Genomic DNA, 27,616 nt, shown 5'->3' with positions numbered 1-27,616 from the left:
TATATGACACACATATTCTGACTTTATTATTTCATGCTGCCTTGTAGAGATTTATATAGGTTAACCAGGACCTTCTTTTAAAAGGTAACTCCTGGCAGGAAGTTTAAATACATGTCCTCCTTAGTAGAGTCTGGGAGTTTCGTTTGATTGCTTGGTTTTAATGCTTCGCTGAACTTCCTGATGTGAACAATTGGTACTCCCAGGGGAAAAAGAAGGCTTGAACATGAATGTAGTTGCAGCTCTTCGGGAACATTCAGGCCTGGCTGCAACAGTTAGAAATGCTGTAGGAGGTAATAAAGAAAATGGAGTAATCGGTATAAATTTCCCTAACTTGCCAAATTCATTTGCTTTTGCATGGACTATTGTTGCCTTAGTAAGAATCACCGTCTCTCTCTTATTCATGAGAAGTTATTGCTGTCATATGTATGTGTGCCACATTCCCCTGTTACTGTGTGATGTATCCCCTTAACCCACCTCTGATTTCAGCTACGGTCGCAGGGGCAGTTCTTGTTTTTATGTTTTACTTTTTATTTACTGTATGTATTATTGAAGTAGAGTTGGCATATAGTGTTATATTATTTTCAGGTGCACAACGTGATTTCACAATTCCGTGCATTACTCAATGCTCAACACGCAGCACTATGATAATATCGTTGACTATATTCTCTATGCTGTACTTTTCCTATGATTGATTGATTGATTGGTAACTGAAGTAGAGCTGACACACGATGTTACGTCAGTTTCAGGTGTACAACATAGTGATTCAGCTAGTCTATAGGTTATGTTGTGCTCACCACAAGTGTAGCTCCCATCTGTCACCACACACCTCTAGTACAGTACCATTGCCTGTATTCCCTAGGTGGTAATTTTCATCTCCATACTTTATTATATAGCTGGAAGTGTGTACCTCTTAACCCCCTTCACCTCTTTTGCCCATCCCCCCACTAACCTCCCTTCTGGCAACCACCAGTTTGTTCTCTGTATTTGAGGCAGTTTGTTTGTTCATTTGTTTTGTTTGTTAGATTCCACGTGTAAGTGAAATCATATGGTATTTGTCTTTCTCTGTCTGAGTTCAGGCCCACCCACCTTGCACTGCTGGCATATAGAGCAAATACTAAGGCCTCTGGATTCTGCTAAGGGCCTAGTTTTCTAAAGTTCTTGTGCTCACTGGGCTGGGCTTACAGGCTTATTCTGGAAGTACATTAATTCCTTAATGCCCTAGAAGTAACCCTCATCCACGGAGGTGGGGCCACTGGATTGATGCCCAGGCTGGCTTTCCATCTTCAGGTGGGCAATCCTGGGAGTTATCCTACCTGCTCCTCAAGAGGGCCTGGTAGAATCAAGACCCTTTTTCTTATAGGAAGGACACTGATCACAAGCCTTTATCTGGCTTTTCTTCCTTTTCTTTCTCTCTATGCGCTCATTCCTGCTTCTTGGGATCACTTCTCCTATTAACCTCCAGTACTGGAGTCCTTTTCTCAGACTGTCTTTGTAGGGGACCCCAAATGAAAACAACATTCTGTGGGAAAAAAAAAAAAAGAAGAAAACAACATTATGTGGTTTATAAAAATTGGCAAAACATGTATTAGTGAATAAATGCAGTTTTTGAGTGAACATGCTTCTTTCAAAAGATGGTATTCATGAAAATAAAAGCAATATATAGACTTACAAATATCAGAGACATTCTTTAAGGATTAATAATTTATAATTGAAAATCATGGACTTCACCAAAAGGAACAAAACACAAAATCAGTTGACTCTGAAATTTGATTCCTCTTAGAGGTCTTCCTCGAAATGTAATTAGAGTAAATAATTGATCTCAAAACAGTATTTAACAAAGGTTCTAGAGTCTTCTAAGTTTTGTGATATCTCAAACCAAGCACAGCCAAAGAGACCAGTGTTCCCTTTTTTGCTGTTGCTTTCTACCACTTTCCCCCCATACCTCTCTCGCTTCTGCCAAGCGTATGATAAAGACCCATGATGCTTCACCTAGACCACGGAGTTTCTGGTGAGAACAGCCCAAACAAAGGAAGCAACTCTTACTGATACAATTGGAGCAAACTTTGGAGTGGATCACAGTGTTCCCAAACCATTATAAATTGTGAGCCAATGGTTTTCTTTGTTAGTTTTTTTCCTTTAACCTTCTGTACTTTACTGGAATTGAATCAACTCAGCATAATCAATATCTTGGAGATGACTGAATTTGAAGAGAAACCAGTATTACCTTGAGTTTTAAGAACAAATTCACATAAGGATAGACAATTAACAAATTACCATAGGAAGGCTTGCTTTGAAAGACAAAAGGTCAACAATAAATATTCACTTTCTCCTGAAACTTGTCTCTTTACTTACTGATAGTTGGCCAAAATAAGTCATTCATAGCCATAAAAGATGACACCAGCCTTCTCTTAGTGATTATCCAGTCCAGGCATTTCAAATACAGCTACTTCTCTCCAACCGTAATTGATTGGCGATGGCTGCCAGATTAGCTATGTTCAGAAGGATTATAGGGTTTTGCACAGAAACAGGAGAAAGGAAACTGTGATAGATTAATAATGTCTGTCAAGGCCTGAATGGGAAGAGTGTCAGTTTATGCAGAATCTTAATTCCAACCACCATTTCTAGAAAAGGACACTAATTCTTCCAATGTTGGGACTTCTATTTTGAGGAAATAATTAACATTGAAAAGTGCTAAAAATTTAAAAGTTAAAATAAAGTAAACAAAAAAAAATAGTGGGGTTAAGATCAATCTAATGGCTCTGAAATTTCTGTTGTGGCTTATCTAAGTCATCTTGGATAACTTTTTAAAAAAATTGAGCTATAACAAATACGGCATAAAGTATAATAATCTTAAGTATACAGTGTGATGAATTTGTGTATAAGTAAACACCCGTGTAATCATCAGTGTGATCAGGATGTAAACATTGCAACACTCCAGAAATTTCCCTTGAACCTCTACCCAGTCACTAAACCCAGAGGTAACTGGCTTCTATAACCATTAGTTGGTTTTGTATGTTCTTAAACTGCATAGAAATGGAACTGTGGTACATACTTGGGTATCTTTGTATCAATGTCAACTTATTTTCTGTCTCTGTGCTGGTAAGTGATTATTCACAGTAAGTTAATTGAAAGTCCAGCATCATACAAACAGAAAAAGCATTGTACTTTACAAAAGAGATTGTTTTGGAGAAAGGGTATATTACATCCGATGCACATCCCTAATATCAATGCAGTACCTCAAGACAGGGCTAAACTGCTACCTGCACCTTGAAAAGGCTTTCTGGAAAACTGGATACCCTGAGAAAGCTCTATATAGAAACAACTAGAAATGTTAGATAAAATATAACAAATAGTGTTTTAAATGCACAAATAGCCTAAACAAGCCTCCAAAGAAAATTGCCAAAGACCAGGAAGGAATAAAGAAAACTGAAAACCAGAAAAGTAATTTCACAATCTACTTCTGCAGCTTCCTTGCAGTAAAGGGATAAGAGAAAACCACACTCCACAATCAAGGAGAGGAGATGGAAAATTCTGCCCTTTCAAGGGGTGGCCCTGGAACTGAGATTGCCTCTTAAAGTGGGATACATCAGAATGGCCCATGTGCAGTCAAAGTGCAGGTGAGAAATAAACTGTTTTCAGCTGATGCAGGGAGGACAAAGGAGGTGGTTGAAGTTGGACAAAAGCAAAAACAAAATCTACTTAGAATTTTCTTAGGTCACCTTGCCTGGATTTGAGATTCCAATTTAAACAGCCTGGGTGGTCTGGAAACTCTTAACAAAGAAACTAACATAAACCTGGCCATACTCCTGGAACACCAGGCAGAGGCAGCCATGCATCCTTAACCTAGATCTGCAGGATTGTCATGAGTGCAAGATCCACAGGACCATTACAAGATACATGCATGAGAATCAAGATATACAGATAACAGTGTTATTCATGTGATTTAGTTTATTAAACAATTTGTTAAAATAGGATTAAAAAGACTGAAGCTAAAAAGTCAATAAAAACTGTAAGAAATAAATAAAATACTATTAGGAGGAAGAGGAGAAAAAAGAACATAAAATTCTATAACTGAGTATATATGTATATCACATATATATCGTAGGTATACTTAAACATTTAGATATGATGTATACAAGTTATAAGAAATATAAAATCATTGGTGAAGTGAAAGATAGATGTAAGGCCATTATGCAGAAAGAAACATTAAAAGGTAAAAAATATGAAAGAATTTAAGAAAAGTGAGACAAGATATAAAAATAAAACTTAGCATACACAATAACGAGTGTTCCATGATAAAAGAATGCAGGGACCTGGGAAAAAAAGAGCATTCAAAGAGACAAAGATATATTTTTCTAGGATTGATGAAAAGCATGAGTTTTTAGATTTATGAAGCATAATGGATCCCAAGCACAGTAAATAAAAAGGAATCCTCTCCTACTAGGAAAAGTATAGAACACTAAAGAAAAAGAAATCTTAAAAGCAAGAAGTATTATCAGATTATAAGAGTGACACACAGTTCTCAAAAGGAAAACAAAGGTTAAAATGTTCAATTATACTTTTAAAATTATGAGGACAAACAATCATCAATGTGAAGTTTTATGTCCAGAAACATTATTCAAGAGTAAATATCAAATAAATATATTCTCAAAAACAAATCAAATGTGACAGAGCACACCTGTGTTTTTCCTTTTTCTTATGCCATTCTCTGGCTTTCATAATTCAAGTCAAATGCACTTATAAACATCACTGTAAAATTTTTAAACATGACATTAGAAAATCAAATCCAACATTGCACCAAAACTGTGTAGTCTTCTAAATTTAATGTTGATGACCAAGTTTGGCTTATCCCAGAAATACAAGAATATAATAATAGAAATCACTCAAAAATATGTGTTGAATAACATAAACCCCTTTCATTTGAGTTATATATTTTTGGTCATTTTCCAGATAAAATACTGTGGAAGTTAACCTACTGTGATGCCTAAGACAAAATGGTATTTTATATTTAAAAATATAAATATATAAAATTATACTGAATGTTCTATTCATTATATACTGCTGTATAACAATGTTATCACAAACTTGTGGCTGAAAATAACGCTCGTTTATTACCTCATAGTTTATTGTGTAAGAGTCTTGGAAAGCTTAACTGGTCTGCATCAGGATCTCACAAGGCTGAAATCAAAGTGTTGGTTGGGGCTGCAGTCTCATTTGAAGCTCAGTTGGGAAAAGTACACTTCCAAGATCATGTGGTTGTTGGCAGCATTTAGTCCCTTGGCTATTAGACTGGGAACCTCCTTCTCTTGTTGGCTGTCAGCTGGAGGCCATCATCTGTGTCTTGCCATTAGGCCTACTCAAGATAACTGCAAAAACTTCCAAACTCATTCTGTGAGGCCAGCATTACCTTGATCTCCAAACCAGACAAAGACCCCACTAAAAAAGAGAACTACAGACCAATATCCCTGATGAACATGGATGAAAATATTCTCACCAAAATACTAGCTAATATGATCCAACAGTACATTAAAAGGATTATTCACTATGACCAAACGGGATTTATTCCTGGTCTGCAGGGGTGGTTCAACATCTGCAAATCAATCAGTGTGATACACCACATTAATAAAAGAAAGGTGAAGAAACATATGATCCTCTCAATAGATGCAGAAAAAGCATTTGACAAAATACAGCATTCTTTCTTGATTAAAACTCTGTGCCATGTAGGGATAGAGGGAACATACCCCAATATCATAAAAACTATATATGAAAGACACAAAGCAAATATCATTCTCAACAGGGAAAAACTGAGAGCTTTTCCCCTAAGGTCAGGAACATGACAGGGATGGCCACTCTCACCACCACTGTTGTTCAACCTCATACTGGAAGTCCTAGCCTTAGCAATCAGACTACAAAAAGAAATAGAAGGCATCCAAATAGGCAAGGAAGAAGTCAAACTTTCACTCTTTGCAGATGACATGATACTCTATGTAGAAAACCCAAAAGACTTCACCAAAAAATTACTAGAACTGATAAAGGAATTCAGCAAAGTCACAGGATATAAAATCAATGCACAGAAGTTGCATTTCTATACGCTAACAGTGAGGCAGAAGAAAGAGAAATCAGGAATTGATCCCATTTACAATTGCACCAAAACCCATAAGATACCTAGGAATAAACCTAAGCAAAGAGGTAAAGGATCTGTACTATGAAAACTATAGAACACTTATGAAAGAAATTGAGGAAGACACAAAGAAATGGAAAAACGTTCCATGCTCATGGATTGGAAGAACAAATATTGTTAAAATGTCCATACTACCTAGAGCAATCTATACATTCAATGCAATCCTTATCAAAATACCATCAGCATTTTTCACTAAGCTGGAACAAACAATCCTAAAATTTGTATGGAACCAGAAAAAACCCTGAATAGCCAAAGGAATATTGAAAATGAAAACCGAATTTCGGACTTCAAGTTGTATTACAAACTGTAATCATCAAGACAGTATACTGGCACAGAATAGAGAACCCGGAAATGGGCCTTCAACTCAATGGTCAACTAATCTTCAACAAGAAACTGTCTTCAAGAAATGGTGCTGGGAAAATTGGACAGCCACATGCAGAAGAATGAAACCAGACACTTTCTTATACCATACACAAAAATAAACCCCAAATGGATGAAAGACCTAAACGCGAGACAGGAAGCCATCAGAATCCTAGAGTACCCAGACAGCAACCTCTTTAACCCCAGCCGCAGCAACATCTTGCTAGACACGTCTCCAAAGGCAAGGGAAACAAAAGCAGAAATGAAGTATTGGAACTTCATCGGATAAAAAGCTTTTTCACAGAAAAGGAAAGTGTCAACAAAACTAAAAGATAACCAGGGCGCCTGGGTGGCTCAGTCGTTAAGCGTCTGCCTTCGGCTCAGGTCATGATCCCAGGGTCCTGGGATCGAGTCCCTCATCGAGTTCCTTGCTCTGTGGGAAGCCTGCTTTTCTCTCCGCCTCTCCCCCATTTGTGTTCCCTCTCTTGCTGTGTCTCTCTCTGTCAAGTAAATAAATAAAATCTTTAAAAAAAAAACCTAAAAGGCAACCTACGGAGTGGGAGAAGTTATTTCCAAATGACTTATCAGATAAAGGGCTGGTATCCAAAATCTATAGAGAACTTAACAAACTCAACAACCAAAAAACAAATAATCCAGTCAAGAAATGGGCAGAAGACATGAACAGACATTTCTCTAAAGAAGACGTACACATGGCTAACAGACACATGAAAAAGTGCTCAACATCACTCGGCATCAGGGAAATACAAATCAAAACCACAATGAGATACCAGGTCCCAAGGATAGTCGAGAGGCAGAAATTTCACAGGGCATGAATAAGAAGGTAGGAATCTTGAGAACCACCTTTCAGTGTGTTCACCACTAGTGTATTTATATATTCAATATATTTTATAGTTATAAAGAGATGAAACTAAAAGTTATTTTTCTTCATTTCTTTGCTCTTTTTCTTCTTTTCTCTCTTCACTGACATTTATCTTTCTATAAGGCAAATTCTATGCAGATCTCTTAAATTGGGATAGTTGGCATATAAGGTGAGTACTGATCATGGCTACCTGTCTACATCACAGCACATAAATGATACTTTTAAAGAAGCAATTTCACCAAGAGCTTTGAAGTGGATGATGTTTTCTAATAATTAAGTAATTTAAAAAGATAATGATATTCTTATAACAAGAGCCAACCGAGGAGGGAAAGACAAGGCTCTGGAGATACATTTCAAATTTTTTGGAGCTTTAATAATACACTATAGTACAGAAAAAAATAATTTATATATTTCATTGAATGCAACTACTTCAAGTTGGGGCCTACCAGACCGATTGACTGACAATAAAATTCTCTCCTTGTGCATTGGTCTGGGATTTTCTTTTTTTTTTTTTTAAAGATTTTATTTATTTATTTGAGAGAGAGAGAGAAACAGCATGAGAGGCGATAGGGTCAGAGGGAGAAGCAGGCTCCCTGCTGAGCCGGGAGCCCGATGTGGGACTCAATCCCAGGACTCTGGGATCATGACCTGAGCCGAAGGCAGTCGCTTAACCGACTGAGCCACCCAGGCGCCCGGTCTGGGATTTTCTTATTGCACATCTGCAGAATGAATTTTTCAGGGGAAGTGATCATTTATGTCTATTCCATTGTCTTTCAGAAAGCCTAATTTCTTTCAAACAACTAGGGCTCATTAATTTAGACTACTTCTTGGAAAGTCTGACCAAAATATTCAGAAATAACTATACTTGTTCAAAAAAGATCACATAAGCTCTTACTATATAAAAACCACTATACTTTAGACTTCAGAGCACATAATGTTAAACTTAATTAAGTCCCTGTATTAAAGAAGAGTGACATTACTATCTGTAGTGAAATACAGTAACTCAAACTATACCAACAAAAAGGTGGTTAGGTTTAGAATTAACAAGATTATGTTTTAAGAATCTATATTCTTTTCTCCCTACCTGGGCTTCTTTTTTTCTGTTTTAATTGTCTTGGGCTTATTGGCATTATGTGACTAAATACTTTGGCATTTTGTTAATGTTAATTAAATGATTTTTATTCTTTTACTTCAAACCATGTTGTTTCTGAGAAATTCATTTATAGACTTCAAATTGTCTTAAGTTGCATCTCATAATTGTTAGGATAGTTTCCGTGTAAAGTAGAGGGAAGGTCAAAGCGCCTTACATAAGAATCAGGAAGCATTATTTCTACTCTCTAAGCGATTTTACAGCTCCTGAATCTGCTCCCTCTTAAACAGAGACACCCTGGGATAGCCTAGGTCATTTTGTCTTAGAATGTTTTCTACCTTGGCCCTAGTTGATATGAAGGATTGCTTATCAATCAGAGGAAGGGATCAAATATCAATGTATTAGCAAAGCCTGAATTCATCAGTATAAATAGCTGGATGCTGTAGATCACAAGCAGATCTTGAGAATAGATGGGGTTTAAAAGATAAAGCGTATGTTACAATGATGAATGATGTATCCTTCATTCTTCCAATCCTTTGTGTATTCAAAAGCTAAAGTTGTATTAAAAAACAAAACAGAACTCTCCCTTTCATTTCTTTCTGGTAACTGTTTATCATTTTCCATTGCTTTAGGATAAAGTCCAAATTTCTTAAAATGCTCTTTGGGTTTTGCACTATTTGGCACATACATACCTCTTCAGCTCCAATTTATACCATGTCCACTCCACATCTTCAATTCATACCACCCAAACCCCAGCTCTTTTATTCAAGCTACTGTGGCACTTTTCCCAGTTCCTCGATGCTATATGTTCTCTTCCACCACAGTGTCTTTGCACACACTCTTCCCTCCCCTTTACCTGAAACCTGAATTACTAAAAGCATTCTCCCTTAACACAAAAACTTTCTCTCTCTCTCTCTCCCTAGTTAACTCTATCTATTCCTTTAGACCTCAGCTCAATTTTTACTTGCTCAAAATAGCCTTCCCTAATTTTCCAGATGAGATTTAATCTCAGCATTATAGCATTTAGTAATATGTGCGTCTTTTCACTAACAATTAACATAATTGTCATTTCCTATAGTTTGTGTGACTATATGCCCATCTGTTTCACTAGACTGTAATCTGCATCAGGGTGATGTCTATTTTTCTCATCATTTCCTAAGTCATGTCCCCTAGTTAGAATTCAATAAATCTTTACTATTGAATTAATTTATCATGTCTTTACCATAATGTTCTCTCCTGCTGCTGTCATATAATGGTGGATAGTTACTCTGTTATAATAGAAGAGAGCAATAATTTGAAAAGATGGTGCTGTACTATCTGCACTGTGACAAAGGGCTTACGATGATGTACAGGAGTCTTTTCAATAGGCTGAAAGACCACGGGGTCTTTATTTTCCATGATGAAAATTATAGCTTGCTTGATTAGCCTTTGTCATCACTTAATGACCAAGAACAAGATTATGAAAAAAGGAGGAAATAATGACACAAAAGCAGATTTACACCCACTTCCTCCAAAACCTAGCAAAATATACCCATACAATTTAATAATGTACCTATATTACAAAACCACATATGATTGAACTTTTACTAATGAATCGATAAGACGAGAAGATCAAATCCTTAAAGACAAAGTAAAGCAGACACCTCACTGATAGCTTCATAAGGAAGGATGTGAACTGAAGGAATTGCATTTGTGACACAGATGTAAAGAAGCTGAAAGCACTTTAGAAAAACAAAAACAACAACAACAAAAATACCTGCCATTGTGGATGATGAATGACTCAAAGGATAAAGGGAGAATTGTTTAATTTGCCATTTATTGTGTTGTATGAAAGGAGAGAAGGTTAGCACTCCCCTTGACAAGGATGGAAGAGGCCCTCGGGCCTGACAACATGCATACGGTTAAGGCATTGCCACCTACTTCGTGGCATCTAACCAACGTTTTTTTCAATAAATAGTGCTGGGAAAATTGGACAGCCACATGCAGAAGAATGAAACTCGACCATTCTCTAACACCACTCACAAAAATAAACTCAAAGTGGATGAAAGACCTCAATGTGAGATGGGAATCCACCAAAATTCTAGAGGAGAACATAGGCAGTAACCTCTTTGACATTGGCCACAGCAACTTCTTTCAAGATACATCTCCAAAAGCTAGTGAAACAAAAGCAAAAATGAACTTTTGGGACTTCATCAAGATAAAAAGCTTCTGCACAATAAAGGAAACAGTCAACAAAACAAAGAGGCAACCCACAGAATGGGAGAAGATATTTGCAAATGACACTACAGATAAAGGGCTGGTATCCAAAATCTATAAAGAACTTCTCAAACTCAACCCCAAAAAACAAATAATCAAGTCAAAAAGTGGGCAGAAGAGATGAACAGACACGTCTCTGAAGAAGACATACAAATGGCTAACAGACACATGAAAAAATGTTCATCATCATTAGCCATCAGGGAAATCCAAATCAGAACCACACTGAGGTACCACCTTACACCAGTTAGAATGGCCAAAATGGACAGGGAAAGAAACAACAAATGTTGGAGAGGTTGTGGAGAAAGGGGAACCCTCTCACACTGTTGGTGGGAATGCAAGTTGGTACAGCCACTTTGGAAAACAGTGTGGAGGTGCCTTAAAAATTTAAAAATAGAGCTACCCTATGACCCAGCAATTGCACTACTGGGTATTTACCCCAAAGACACAGATGTAGTGAAAAGAAGGGCCATATGCACCCCAATGTTCATAGCAGCAATGTCCGCAGTAGCCAAACTGTGGAAAGAGCCGAGATGCCCTTCAACAGATGAATGGATAAAGAAGATGTGGTCCATATATACAATGGAATATTACTCAGCCATCAGAAAAGATGAATACCCAACTTTTACATCAACATGGATGGGACTGGAGGAGATTATGCTAAGCGAAATAAGTCAAGCAGAGAAAGTCAATTATCATATGGTTTCACTTACTGGTGGAACATAAGGAATAACATGGAGGACATTAGGAGAAGGAAGGGAAAAATGGGGGGGGAATTGGAGGGAGAGATGAACCATGAGAGACTATGGACCTGAGAAACAAACAGGGTTCTAGAGGGGAGGGGGGAGGGGGGATTGGTTAGCCCGGTGATGGGTATTAAGGTGGGCACGTACTGCATGGAGCACTGGGTGTTATACGAAAACAATGGATCGTGGATCACTACATCAAAAACTAATGATGTATTGTATGGTGACTAACATAATAAAATTAAAACTACAAAAAAAAAATAATAATTTGCCATTTATTTTGCCCTGGCTAGGAGAAATGCAGGAATGAGCACAGAGAAAGAACTAATCATTAAAAAATGATTAAGCCAATCATTAAAACTAATCATTAAAAACTAATCATTAAACACATGGAAAATGCTTTTTGAAAATCTCTCTTCCAATGATGATTAAGCATTCCATATTCAAAACCTAAAGCATTGTCTATCTTCTTTTTCCTTCTAACCCTGCTTTGCTGCTCTTGGCAACAAAAGAGTAGATAGAAAAGCAGACTTCAAATAAAACAAACAAAACAAAACAATAACGATGGCACACATAGGGACTAAATAAGATATGAAATTAGTCAGGAAAGAGCCACTCAAAATATATTTGAATAGATGGTCTGAGTAAAAATACCCTTGTGTTTTGTTATTTTCTAAGTAGAAATATTATAGACCACCATGTAATGACTTTGGTAAATAATAGCATAATTAGAAAAGTTTTAAAACTCATCTACTTGGAAATATTTTAAAACTTCCTCTTGAACAACTTCTGAATTACAGAGAAAATCAAAATCCCAACTGTACACTATAAAAATAGCAATAATAAAGTCTCTGAATATGAAATCAAGCATTTAAACTGTATGAAAAGACATTGCAGAATGTTAAACACTTGCATTATTAAACAAGAGAGAAGAAAATGAATGACTTTTTTTCAAAATCATTAAGAAAAAGAACAATGCAGTTGAAAAAAAGAAAACTAAAAGAAAAAAGAAACACACAAGATAATGATTTAGTAAATAGGTAATAAAAATAGCCTTCATATATAAATTTAGGTACTGATTTTTAAAATCTAATAACATCTAGCTTGGGGTGCCTGGGTGGCTCAGTCAGTTAAGCATCTGCCTTTGGCTCAGGTCATGATCCCAGAGACCCGGGATCAAACCCAGCATCAGGCTCCCTGCTTAGCCGGAGAGTCTACTTCTTCCTCTGCCCCTCACCCCTCTCATGCTCCCTCTCTCTCAAATAAATAAATAAAATCTTTAAAAAAAATCTAATAACATCTAGCTTTTTGAGATAGATTTAAAAAGGTAACTTAATCACACATTAGTAAAAAAGCAAAGGTAAATAATCATCTCTTAAGAAATAGAGAAAATAGGGGCACCTGGGTGGCTCAGTTGGTTAAAGCGACTGCCTTCAGCTCAGGTCATCATCCTGGAGTCTCAGGATCCAGTCCCACATCGGGCTCCCTGCTCAGTGGAGAGTCTGCTTTTCCCGCTGACCCTCCCCCACTCATGTGCTCTCTTTCTCATTCTTTCTCTCTCAAATAAATAAATAAAATCTTTTTAAAAAATAGAGAAAATATACTGTAAAACCACAGGCATAGTTGTAAAATTTATGTGTATTTTTAAAAATGTCTTTGCATTTATCTGTGTCTGCTTCAATTTCTTTCAAAAATGTTTTATGGTTTTTAATGTATAAGTCTTCACCTCCTTGATCAAATTTATTCCTAAGTATTTTATTCTTTTTCAGGGTATTGTAAATGGAAATGTTAGTGTATGGAAAGACAATTGATTTTTGTGTGCTGATTTTTTTTATCTTTCAACTTTTTTGAATTCATTTATTAGTCCTAATTTTTTAAGAATATTTTTTTAAGATTTTATTTATTTTTGTGAGAGGAGGGAGTGAGAAGGCATGCACGAGCGGGTGGGGGGGGAGGTTCAAGGGAGCAGAGGAAGAAGCAGACTCCCTGCTGAGCAGGGAGCTCAACGCAGGACTTGATCCCAGGACCCTAGGATCATGACCTGAGCCAAAGGCAGATGCTTAACCAACTGAGCCACCCAGGAGCCCTCCTAATTTTTTTATAGAGGCTTTAGGATTTTATTTTTGAGTTGCACACTTAGATTTTTATTAAAATCGAACTGATGTGAGAAGATCCTACAGAAAAATGCCCTTCTAAAATCTATAGCTATCACTTTCTATAAATGTGTATTTTTCATATTGAACTATAGTGGACACACATGTTATATTAGTTTCAGGTGTACCACGTAGTGATTTGGTGAATTGATACATTATGCTTACCACAAGTGTAGCTACCATCTGTCTCCATACAACCTTATTACAATTCCATTGACTATATTCCTTATTCTTTACCTTTCATCCCCATGACTTATTCATTCCTTACCTGGAAGCCTATATCTCCCACTTCCCTTCACCCATTTTGCCTATCCCCCAACCCCTCTCCCCTCTGGCAACCACCAGTTTGTTTTCTGTATTTGTGGGTCTGCTTCTTCTTTTTGTTTGCTTGTTAATTTATTTGTTTTGTTCTTTAAATTCCACATATAAGGGAAATCATATGGCATTCTTTAAATTCCACATATAAGGGAAATCATATGGCATTTGTCTTTCACTGTTTGACTTATTTCATTTTAGAATAATACCCTCTAGGTCCATCCATTTTGTCACAAATGGCAAGATTTCATTCCTTTTTATGGCTGAATATTCCATTGAATAGATATACCACATGGGTATATTTTTTAAAAAGATAAAAATTAATTAAATTAACTACAAATGCTACTAAAATGATCTAGAAAAAATGTCCAATAGTCATTTCTGATTGTATATTCTTAAAGAAATAGAAACATATGGGTAATTTTGACAAGACTTCTCTCTCTCTCTCTGTCATTCACAAACACACACACACAAAAGCACACATTCAGACAATGCCTAGAAACATTTAAAAATGTCCAGAAATATCACTATGATTTATCAATATCGTGACTATACCAGTCAAAGCAATTAGTTAAGAGTATAAAATAAGAGATGAAAATATGGATTGAAAGAGACAAAATTATTATTATTTGAATTATTACTATTTTATGTTATCAATATATGCCAGAAAACATGTAATGAGAGGAAAAAAAGAAAGAAAAAAAAAATAGGAATCCAATAGAGTGTCTGGTTGCAAAATCAATGTATTTCATTTATACAAACAAGAACAAGTTAGAGAATATAATGAGAGAAGAAGTTCCTTTCACATTAGTGCCCAGAAAAAATGTCATGGCTCTGAATGAAAATACTATAAGAATAAAAACTTAAAGCTCTACTTAACAACATCAAAGAAAGTTTGAATAAAGCAGAACATGTAACTGGCTGGTCTTGGATAAGAAAACTCAACGTTGCAAAGACACCAGGAGCTAATGGCCAATAGGGAAGGATGTATGTATGTGTATATATATACATATATATGTGTATATATATACACATATATATAATGCTTATAACAGTACTTTCTGCCATGATATTTACATTTCCATTTCAAATGAATTTATAGGAGGTTTATTAGTTTCTTAGTTTATAGGAAGTTTATTAGTTTATACAAGCATAGCATAATGTATCAACTCACCAATAGTTTATAGTGTATATCTGAGGTGGTGTGTGTGTGTGTGTGTGTGTGTAAGTCAGAGGGTGGGCCTGGGAGAGAGAGGTGGGAGAGAGAAAAGACACTAAGGGCAGGCAATAAGGGAACCAGACTTGGAAAATAATACAGTAAAATTGATAGGAAACTTTAAAGAATTAATGTTCAAGAAAGAAAGATGCCTACCAGACAATAGACCATTACAGCTTAATTTTTTTTTCTAGCATTCAAAGAGATATAAAAATCAATGAAATGACTTAAAGATTTCACACAGCCTTAAATATAAATATTGGAGTAAATATGTGATAAGGATAATAGTTCAGACAAATGATGTGACCCTCTTTGGGAAACGAGGAAAAAAATGCTGAATCCTTCTCTCTTTATACTACAAAAGCAGTCCAATTAAAATTTTAAATATAATAATATATTTAAAAATTCTAAAAAAGCGTAAGTGGTTGGTTATCTTACTTGAAGAGGAAGGCATTACTAATTGTAACATGAATTCCAAAAAAAAAATTAAATTTGAAGCAAATATTAAAAACGTTGTTACTAAAGATAAATTTTATTAAAAGATAGTAAAATACTTAAGGTATAATTTACACATATTTTATATTTATATAATTACAAATAAAATATTTTTCAAAGAATTTTTATCAATATTAATAAACAGAGGCCTCCTACGGAAAAAAAGTCAAAGAATAAGAAAATCCAGTACACTGAAATAGAAATACAAATGACGATGAGAAAATATACTAAATTTTACTAAGAACCAAATGCAAATAAAACAAACAAAATGTTCATATGCAAGTATTTTTAAATTTGCAAAGATTAAATTTTAATCTGTTTAATAAGCCATTGAGGGGGCACCCGGGTGGCTCAGTTGGTTAAGCGACTGCCTTCGGCTCAGGTCATGATCCTGGAGTCCCAGGATTGAGTCCCACATCGGGCTTCCTGCTCGGCAGGGAGTCTGCTTCTCCCTCTGACCCTCCTCCCTCTCATGTTCTCTGTCTCTCATTCTCTCTGTCTCAAATAAATAAATAAAATCTTTAAAAAAAAAATAAGCCATTGAATAAGGTCATTTTTGAGACAAGAGGGAAAATGTTTTTTTGACTGTAGACTTAGTATTTGATTATAATACAGAAGTGTTCATTTTACTGAGTTCAACAATGATGCAGTGGTTGCATAAAGAAGTGTCCTTATATGTTATAAATAGAAACTGAAATAATGAGGGATAAAGATGATACCATAATTCTATTAAATACTTCAGAAAGAAGAGATGAAGCAAAAGAATGTTCAAATATTAAGGTCATATCTATGTGATGAATACATTACACTATTTTCCCCACTTACGTGTCTTTGAAATTGTTCATAGTAGAAGGTTAAATAATTTGCTGTATGGGCCAGTATGTGAAGAAGTAGGCAGCCTTTTGTACCTAGAGGTCAAACTAAAATTGGGTGCCCATTTTTAATCATCTTAGTGATGTCCTAGGAGCTTCTGATGCTGCCGGCCATTCATAAAGCTCTGCTTCCCCAGCTCCTGGGACAGCCCCTCCTCACTCCTCTGAATATTTCTTCTCCTTCCCCTCTGCACATACACCCATCCCTATCGGCCATTAGCTCCCGTAGTTTCTTAAGGCACAGTCCTGGACTCTACTCCACCATCCCTCTAAAGTCTCTAGAAATCTCTGTCTCCTCTTTACCCCTACTTCAGTTACACCGATACACAGAAAGTTCTCATTCATGCAGTGGTTGCAAGCCCTGGCATAGCCCATCTGACCATCTTGTGAAGGGATGAAGGGTTACTAGGGTTACTAGGAATATAGATATACATATGCAACGTCCATATAATCTATATCTGTATATATTTACATCTATATGGATATATAGATCCATAACCATATGCTGTTTAACAAATGAGGAAATAGAGACATAAAGAAGCTTCTAATCACATAGCTAGTGGAATATATATATTTAATTCTCTAAACAAGTTTGTATTGCTTCTACTGCTATTCCTGTGTATAGTATATACATATACATATATATAGTGCTTATACATATGCATATATATATAGTGCTCACCTGAAATCTAGTGAATCCAATTAGTGAAAGCTAACATTACTGCCAAACATATACCTCTAAGCCTTATTTTCATATAATTTGGTGGCTACTTGATACCTCCAAAGACATCTATGTGCATATTGAAACTTAGTTTTTCAACTTGCACCTGAACTGGGTACTCTTTTGATGTTCCTTATGCCAATAAGCAATGTCACTATCCGTTTGGTGCACAAAGGAGAATCTAGCAGGTTAATTTTCTATTTCTGCTGTAGCAAATTACCACAAACTTTGTGGCTTAAAAGAGCACAAATTTATTATCTTGTAATCCTGAAGATCCAGATCTGAATCTGAAACGGGTCTCACTGAGATAAAATCAAAGGATTGACAGGGCTGCATTTCTTCTGGAGGCTCCAGGGGAGAAGCTGTTTGCTTGCCTTTTCCAGCTGCTTGAGGCTGCCTGCTTTCCTTGGCTACAGGCCCTTTCCTCCATCTTCAAAATCAGGTGTGTGGTGTCTTCAAATATTTCTCTAGCTCTCACTCTTCTGTCTTTCTACACTTATAGGACCCTGGTCATTCCATTAAGCCCACCTTGGTAAATCAGGATAATGTCCATATTTTAAGGGCAGCTGATTAGTAACCTTAATTCCCCCTTGCTTATGTAAGGTAACATGCAAATTCTAGAGACTAGGATGCAGACATCTTTGGGGAGCCATTATTCTGCCAAGAATACCTAATTACCTCCTATTTATGATATATGATCCTTCCTCAGATTCTTTCATTTTTACTAATTCTGTCCAGTCTGAAAATATTTAGCTTGACAATTGCAACAGCTACTAACTAGTCTCTCTAACTCACTGTGTCTCCCTATAAATCAAGTTTATACCAACCAAAGTTGTACTTTCACAACAAATCTTATAAGCATCTTGCCCCTCCTTTAACCTTTTATAGATGTCTTATTGCTTAGTGTTCTTAGGATACAGTCCAAAAGCCGCCTTATATTCTCTAAGATCATTAGCGTTAGGTATCAGAATCTATCAAAGATCTTAAAAAACAAAAACAAAAGTAAAACAAAACTTCCCAGGGCGCCTGGGTGGCTCAGTCGTTAAGCGTCTGCCTTCGGCTCAGGTCATGATCCCAGGGTCCTGGGATCGAGTCCCACATCGGGCTCCCTGCTCTGCGGGAAGCCTGCTTCTCCCTCTCCCACTCCCCCTGCTTGTGTTCCTGCTCTCGCTATGTCTCTGTCTGTCAAAAAAATAAATAAAATCTTTAAAAAATAAATAAATAAATAAATAAATAAATAAAACTTCCTGAAAAGTGTTGTGTATCATTCAGGATCCCAAAGACAGCAGAGGACATACTCAAATAAGGATAATTTGAGGATGGCTCATTTACAAAGGGTTTAACTGCGAAGATGTGTGTGAACTAAGACAAATCACCAGCAACAGCGCAGGTATGCAAGGCCTGTAGCAGCAACCCTGTTACTACCCTCCATGTGAAGGCATGAGGAGTGGGAGAGGTTATCAGAACCCAGAAAGAATACTTTTATATTGAGCTGGAAAAGCAGAGGCCTCTCTCAAGGGAAAAAAAATCAGCCTAAAGCAACCTCATCAAGAGGGAATATATACCCTTAACTCCACTACCCTCCACGTCTCTGATCTCTTATCAGGTCTCCCCACTGGGCAAACTCCACCAAAAGCCAGTGGGCATGGTATCTCTGTTACCTAATCCCTGCTAGTCAGCCTCCCATGGCAAAGAGTGGGATAGCAATGGTGGAAACTTCTTACGGAAGGGCAAACAGAAGATCACTGGCCCAGGCAACAGAACAGGTAAACAGAAGTTAGAATTCATTCTGAAAAGCAACAAGACTTTTGCCTCGATGTGGAAAGTCAGGGAGAGTGTGGCAAACAGCCAGATACATTCAGAAGTTGATGCTTTAGGTTATAGGCAACAATGACAGGGAGAGTGTAGCAAATAGCCAGATACATTCAGAAGTTGATGCTCTAGGTTATAGGCAACAATGACAGGTTCTCCAAACAGGGAAATAAGATTTAAAAGCTAATATCTCAGGAACATCAGTCCGACCATTGTGGGAAGGGTAAAGGGGAAACCAAGAAGTAACAGTACAGGCTTGAAAAAATATATAAGCATAGAGCCTAGGATGGTGGCTTTAGGAGTAGAAAGTAAGTGGTTTACACGGATACAATTATCTGAATCCAACTTTGAGCAACTGTCATATTACAGTTTGGGGCAAATTTTTCCTAGAAAATTTTCAGAGGGTAAGAACCACTTTGAGAATGGATACAAATTGTCAAATTGCCTTTTGGAACACTTGAGTTGATTTACACTCCTCACCGTTGGGCATGGAATTGTCAGTGTGCCTATTTATTGACTGTCCTCATTTTTTTTTTTTTTCTGATCTCATAGGCCACCAAGAAGTTCCCTTTAATTACCTTGCAATGCTTTATGAACACCTCTGCCTCCACACTTGCCATATTTTTAGTCTGTTTCTATGTTGGTCCTAGGTCTTCTGTTCACAGCAATGCTTCCGTTGTCTCTCTGATTTCCTCCCATGTTTTCATTGTGACGATCTCTGAGAACAAAATTGAAGAGAATGTCTCAGAGAAGGGTAATTAAGACCAAATGTAAGAAGATATCACATAAATGCATGGATTTTATCAGCAAAAGAAGTTCATTTTAAAAAAATATAGGATTGATGGACTAGTAAGAAAGAAAGCCAGATCTATGGTATCCCTAATCAAGAGAATGCAGAAAAAAAAATATATAAGCAATGAGTGTCAGTGTAAGGAATGCATTTACTATTAGAAGGACTGATGGGTTTGGACCCTGATTCTGATGATAATCTATCTATAAAAAATATGAAGAAACAGGGGAGCAGTGTAACAACAGGAAATGAGTCAAAATGAATTAAGAAATTGCATGAAATCCCAAGGCAGAAGAGTGATTTTGGTGAAACTAGGGAAGCTTCTAATGAAAGGTTCTTAGTTAGGAATGCAGGGATGTACCAAAGTAGAAGAGAGAGACAATAAAAGTGAGAGAAAAAGCTAATGCCTGGGAAGTATATATTTGCCTCTATTCAAAACTGAGGAAACCACCAGCTCTATGTGAAACCAAAGAAGATAGAGAATATATGAGAGCTTGACAAAATAATGAAGACCTGTTAGAGAATACAGTCATATGAGAAGAGGCAAATATCTTCCACGCATGTAGAGGAATGAACTGAGATATCACAATTTAAAAGTTAAGATCATTTGGCATCATAACTAGAAAATAAGCTTAATAGTCATATTGTTGTATGGTTACTTATAATTAAGAGATGTGATATATTTTAAATAAACCTGTAACATCTGGATTATTAGTCTATACAATTAACATTTAATGTAGAATTTAATGAAACTACTTTATTAAAGTTCTTCCTTAATAAAAAAAAAATGAAAATAGGGAAGGAATTTATTAATGAAGACAAAATGAGATGGGATTTGCTTACACAGATCCAAAGTCTCCCTAAGATCAGAAACTTCTAGTTAATTCCACTTGTACATCACCTTCATCTACACTTAGGACAGGCTGTAAAGCCCTCTATGGAAATAGTTTATTGAAATAATTATATACTATATCATAGACATTAGTCTGTAAGCTACAAAATTGGAGTCTTACTGACTTAGGTTTTCTTCACTGGGAAAAACAGGCAATTAGAAGTCTGTGTGTGTGTGTGTGTGCGTGCACATGCACGTACACACGCACACACGTCTATTAGCCAAAGTCCTTGCAGCAAGTAGGGAATGAATACACTTGAGAGGGGCACCAACTTTGTTTTTATGCCCCGTATTCAAATGTGCATAAGAAACTAACTTAGACTAGAAGTATCATAAAATTAGACATTAAATGGTGCAGGGACATCCCTTATCTCTGTGAATTGTTGAGAGAGTCCAAGATTCTAGACCTACCTGCCTTTGCTTTTGGCCAGTTGGTCTTATTATTACCCTTACTCTGCCCAAAATGCTGCCTGATTCCTCAATGCTCTTCTACGTGGGAAAGATAATATGCACCTCCTTTCTCCAGCAAGAGAAAAGGACTTTCAGTTTGATACCTGCTTATTGTGACATTAATTTCCTATTAGTTTCTTAGTGCAGCAACCTTTACCCAGTACTTGTTCCAATGAGCATCCTTATTTCTGATTAAAAGATTATAGTTGTGGTAACCATGGGCATTCAAATCTAACTAATACCCAGTGAGAACAAGCCTGCTCCTCACACGCCTTCTCCAGCTTCTTTGCCCCACTTCTTTTTTTCAGCTCTCCTGTGTCCATCAAAGCATCTTCTGCTCCTCTGTTTACATAAACTGCAAACAGCTGAATTATGATGAAAACACTAGAACAAGAAGAGATATTAGATAACACCTACATTCTACATTAGAAACTGATTTTGTTGTGAAAGCACAATTTCTTCAGTTGGTACTGGCTGCCTGGAGAACCTGACTGATAAGACTGGTGAGGCTTTATTTGTACCCAATGGGAAAGCTCCATGATTATTAACAACGTCAGGTTCAGTCATAGGATAAGAGAGTGAGGTCACTTGAAACAGAAATAGCACACTTTGGTTTAGTCCACTTTCCTTCTTATCAAATAAAGGACCTAAAGTTTTTAAAGTATAAATATCTGGTTTTCTAACACACCTGCTAGTGGATGTCCCTGATGGAGAGAGAAACCAGATTCTCTGAGTCCTAGGAGCCCAGTGTCCAGGTATCAAAGGAAGTCTGATTCCACAAGTCACATTATCTTTACTCTTGTTGTGATGAATCACAGTCACAACCTCTTTAAAACTTCTTTTCTTTATTTGTATCCTTCCAGCACTTAAGTATAGTCTCTTGCTTTCTCACACAAACCTGATGTCTCTGGGTTTTTTGTTTATTTGTTTTCTGTCTTTCACTGATTATTGCTCCAATCAATTTTGTTCTTGGTACTAGAGAAATCTTCCTCATGTGCTACTATCAATCTTAATCTCAAATTTTAAAATGATCAACACTTTAAATATTTCCAAGATAAAATTCACTCCTCCAACTACATTTTTGAGTTCTTCCATGATGTCAAACTACCACTTGGGAAAATGTGTCTCCTACTATGATCCAACCAGTTCTTTTGGTTTTGCCATATACCTGAATATGACATCATAATTTCTACCTAACAAAACCCTTCATCTGTTCTCTCTCCCCAATTGTTAGCAACTTCTTCTCCACTCTCTATAGCAGTTCATCCTACCTCACAATGCAAACATACACACACATAGATTCAGTTTCCTTTTACCCAACAGAAATCTCATCAGTGCTGCCATGATCAGCTGAAATAACTACAAGACCAAAATATGACATGAGGAACTTAGCACATGAGGAACCACAAAGAATGTTGGCTCAAATCTATGCCATACATAGTAAGAAACCAAATAAATATTTTTCTGTTAATGATGTTGATATAAAAAGATTGTAGTTACTCGGTTTGCCTATAATTTCATTAGCTTGGAGTATATCTACATACTGATTTTCTCCCAAAATAGACCCTTTAGAATCCCTAGACAATTCTTTTCATTACTTTTCTGAAATTGATCAATTTCATCCCTGGCTTGTTTGACAGTCAACAAGGAAATTGAATTGCTTTTGAACAAGTAAATGGGTTTCCACTCTTTTTCCTACCTTAAAGAAAATACTTATTTGCAGCCCAGATAAACAGCACACATGTCCATTTCCACAATACAAAAGTACTTTGAAGAAGTCATTCAACTGGAAAATATATGGGGTAAGAAACTATACACAAGTCTAGAAAATGCATTAGAGTAATAAAAAAAATCTGACAGTGTCTGTACCTATTTATTACTCGTATAAGGGACAGCTGTGGCACCAAAATTTCCAGTTATTTTAGGCATCTCTTCACCATAAACTGGGTGCGTTGAGATTGTGGGAGATGGAGGCAGGGAAGGGAAAATAGCAGCTAGATATACTAGGATTTTTAAAATATTGTTTGATATTTTTTTTCATTAATCTTATGAGAAAAATCAGAAAATACTATTAGTTAGTAATGGTTAAGTTCTGGATACATGTAATCCCACAGAATCCTGTAGCCTATCTGTATCCCTTACAGATTATGCACTATGTCACTTATAGGCTATAAGAAACATATTGTCACACACTCTTGCATGGGTCATATCATAAAGTCTGCCTCATGGCCTTCTGCTATGTGGTCAGCTCATGTTTTCTCTTGAAGAGACAAGGTGGCTCTCTGTGATGTACTCATTCTGCCCATGGTCAGCTTGTTCTCTGTGCCTAGCAGGGTCAACTGTGGGTTTTTCTTTTTTTCCTGAGAGTTCTGTGTGTTAAACTAGAATCCAGTTGTCCATGGTGTACTTACTATTAACCCAGGAGTTGCCCTCCTAAGATGATCATTGAATACTGTTCTTTTATGGCAGCGATGGCTTTGGCAATGAGTTGTCAGTTTAGAAATTCCAATTTCAGAACTCTATTTATTTCTGTTTTCCAAGTGGATGCTACTTTATATCATCATCACCAAATTTTAATATTTATATGCCAATATATAAAGATCTACATTTAAAAAATTTGCAACTAGTTTTATGAATGTATCATGATTTATTTTATTTTTCACGTTGGTAAAAAATACCTACACTTCTTAGAAGCCATGAAATCAAGAAGAGAGTGGAGTGAAATATTAAGTGTTGACAGAAAAAAAACCCACCAGCTTAGAATTCTGTATCCTCACAAAAGTATCCTTCAAAAGTGAAGTCTACAACCATACCACCCTGAATGTGCCTGATTTCATCCAAAATGAAAGAGATATGCTAAGATAAAAAGGAAAATTGAATCACATAAAATACTTAAAACCGCAAAAGACAGTGGAAAGCCATAAAAGAGTGAAAGCCAGAAACTGAAACAAAAAAACAAGGGCAGCAAATAGAAAACACTAACAAATGTGTTAGATATTAACCCAACTATATCAAGAATCATTTTAAAGGCCAATGGTCTAAATATACTAATTAAAAGCAGAAATTATCAGAGTAGTCAAAAAATAAGACCCAACTATATCTTGTCTACAAGAAATCCATTTTAAATATAAAGATAGGTGCAGATGAAAAGTAAAGAGTTGAGAAAGAAATCCATGCTGACACTAAAAAGAAACCAGGAGTACTTATATTAATTTCAGATAGAGCAGATGTCAGAGCAAGGAAAATTATAAGGGATAAAGAGGGACATAGATAGAGCAGATGTCAGAGCAAGGAAAATTATAAGGGATAAAGAGGGACATTACATAGTAATAAAGGGTCAATAATCCAAGAAAATATCACAATCTTTAATGCCTATGCACCTAAAAACAGAACATCAGAATACTTGAGGAGAAACTGATAAAGCTGTAAGGAGAAATAGGTGAATCCACTATTTTGGTTGGAGATTTTGTCATTACTCTATTGCAAGTGGACATACCAAATAGTTAGAAAATCAGTTTAGAACACAGTAGAAATCAACAACACAATCAGTCAACTGGAAATAATTGACATCTATAGCTATGTCATCTAATAACAATTACATATTCTTTTAAGAACATATAGAACATATGCCAACAAAAAATGAATCCAGATACAGACCTTATATCTTTTTGCAAAAATCCTTTGCAAAATTGATCATAGACCTAAATGTAAAACACAAGATGATAAAGCTCTGAGAATATAATATAGAAGGTAATCTAGATAACTGTGGGCATGACAATGAATTCTTAGATACAACACAAAACACAGGGTCCAAGAAAAAAAGAATTGATAATCTGGATTTCATTAAAATAAAAAATTCTGTTCTGTGAAAGACAATACCAGAGAATGAGAAGACAAAGGGACATAAACTGGGAGAAATATTTGCAATAGAAAAATCTGATAAAGGACTGCTAGCCAAAATAGACAAAGAACTTTTAAAACTCAACAATAAGAAAATGCACAACCCAGTTAAAAAAAACGGACAAGACTTAAACAAATACCTCACTAAAACAGATAAGCAACTAACAAGAAAGCATATGAAAAAATGCTCCACACTAATGTCATTAGAAAAATGCAAGTTAAAACAATGAGATACTATTAGAATGGCCAAAATCCAGAACACTGACAAGATCAAATGCTGACAAGGATGTGAAGCAAAGAAATTTTCTTTGGGAATGTAAAATGGTGTAGACTCTTTCAAAGACTGGCAGTTTCTCACAAAACTGAACATATTTTTTTTTTCATACAATCCAAAAATTGCACTCCTTGATATTACCCAAAGTGCTTGAAAACATATCCACAGAAAATGCTGTGCATGGATGTTTATAGCAGCTTTATCCATAATTACCAAAATTTGGAAGCAACCAAGTGTCCTTCAGTAGGTGAATGGACATATAAGCTGTGGTATATCTACGATGGAATATTATTCAGTGCTAAAAAGAAATTAGGATCAAATCATAAAAAGATATGGAAGAGCCCTAAATGCATCTTACAAAGTGAAAGAAACCAATTTGAAAAGGCTATTTACCCTATAATCCCAACTATATTACATCTAGAAAAAGCAGAATCATAGAGACATTTAGAGATCAGTAGTTGACAGTGTTTTAAAAAATAAAGGAAAAAAGGAAATGTTTAATGATATTCCATAACATACCTATATCCATAGTCCATAACATGATAACAATATTATGTAACTACAGAAGCCATTCTCCTATTGATTGGAATTTATATATTTGTTAAAAATAAGGCTGTAAGGAAATTCATTTTTTAAAATTGTTCTAACATTAAACTTAAATTATTAGAAGTAAAAATTGACCAAGAGACTCAGAAATATTGAAATTTGATACTGATTGACAAATCCTCTCTGTAACGTGATGTCAACATTTAATCCTACAAATAGAATATGAAATTTAATTTTTCTCCTGAAACTACACTAACATCAAGCACTTTTATTACTTTTAATCTTTACCAAACCAATAGTGGGAAGCACATAAATCATTCTAAAATATTTGCGTCTTTCTTATTGTGCAGTTGAGAAATTTTTCATATGTTTATAGGTCGTTTGTACTTCTTTCAATAATTGCTAGTTTACATACTTGTCATTTTTCTGCTGAGTGACTTGTCTTTGATTATTAAATAAGAATAAGGGATTAAACTAAGTATCCAAATTAAAATGTTAAAAAAGAATAAGATAAAAAAAGAATAAGACAAACTTTCAAAAGAGGGAGAAAGTGATAAATTAATAATTATTCATAATTTATAATAAATATTAAAACATTAAAAGAAAAAGTACAAACTTGAAAAGTATACATAAATGCTTATTTTATAAAAATATTATTAAAACAATATTTTGCATAGCTTATAAAAATAGACTAAATAATTACAATAATTTTGAAATACTATTGAGGATATAATCATAGACATATAAAAGATTAAATATATATACTACACTATCACATGCTAATATATGTGAAAATCAGATTGAAATGCCTTTTTTTAGAAGATCATAAATTACTATAACTGATTTGAGGAGAGATTGACATCAGTGGAAGAACATTTAAAAATTTGTCTAAAGTACCCAAAGAAATGATTCATGGACATCTATTTCCTGGGTCATTTTTTTTTAAATGAGTGAAAAAATATTGACATGTTTGTTCAAAAAGTTTTTTTTCTGAAATACGTAATACATTACAGGAAACACATTTGAATTTTTAAAAAAATATTATTGCTGGAATTATGAATATTGCTTAAGAAATTTAAAAGTCAATATTCTTTGCTGGTCCTTAGTAATATGAGTTCTAATTGTTTCTATTTATTCATTCAAAAAGTACACATGGTTAGATAAATAAATAGAATCTGTTAGAAACAAAGGAGATGTTGGATTTCATTTTGTGCATAACTCTAGAAAGTTATTTTATTAAAATTCACATACTTTATTTGCAAAGATAAATTTGCAATGATGATTAGTTGTAAATAAGTTCCTCAGCCCAGAGAATTTTATGAATGAAGTCTATCAAACCTTCAAAAAATGATAATGCCAAATGCAATATGAAGTTCTAGAACATAGACAATGCCAGCTTTGCCATTAATATTATACAGCTAGCAGAACCCTAAAATGCAATTAGATTTTTAAAAGCTCAACTGGAAATGCAAACACCCATCTCAACTAGAATATTTACAAAAATAAATTTTAATTAAAAATAGTTGCAGCTCAAATTTGTATTGCATACTATGAGTAAATAGTATTATGAAAGAAATCAAAAGTTGTTTGATAGAAGATGTACTAATATAATTAATTATATTAATAAAATTTTTAAAGAGATGTTTTCATGGTTTAAGGGGAAAAAAAGA

At 35.4% G+C, this 27,616-nt stretch overlaps 1 non-coding gene across 1 annotated transcript; it reads left to right on the top strand.

Moving 5' to 3' along the window:
• Nucleotides 1-10,331: 10,331 nt before the first annotated feature.
• LOC123323225 lies at nucleotides 10,332-10,457 on the top strand. The gene has a single exon (XR_006539291.1). It is a non-coding gene; the product is annotated as a U6atac minor spliceosomal RNA (small nuclear RNA).
• The last annotated feature ends 17,159 nt before the right edge of the window (nucleotides 10,458-27,616 follow it).

This window comes from Neomonachus schauinslandi, chromosome 1 (assembly GCF_002201575.2).
Source record: "Neomonachus schauinslandi chromosome 1, ASM220157v2, whole genome shotgun sequence".
NCBI lineage: Eukaryota > Metazoa > Chordata > Mammalia > Carnivora > Phocidae > Neomonachus > Neomonachus schauinslandi.
The sequence above is the reverse complement of the archived record's forward strand: the minus strand, read 5'-3'. Positions and strand labels throughout refer to the sequence as shown.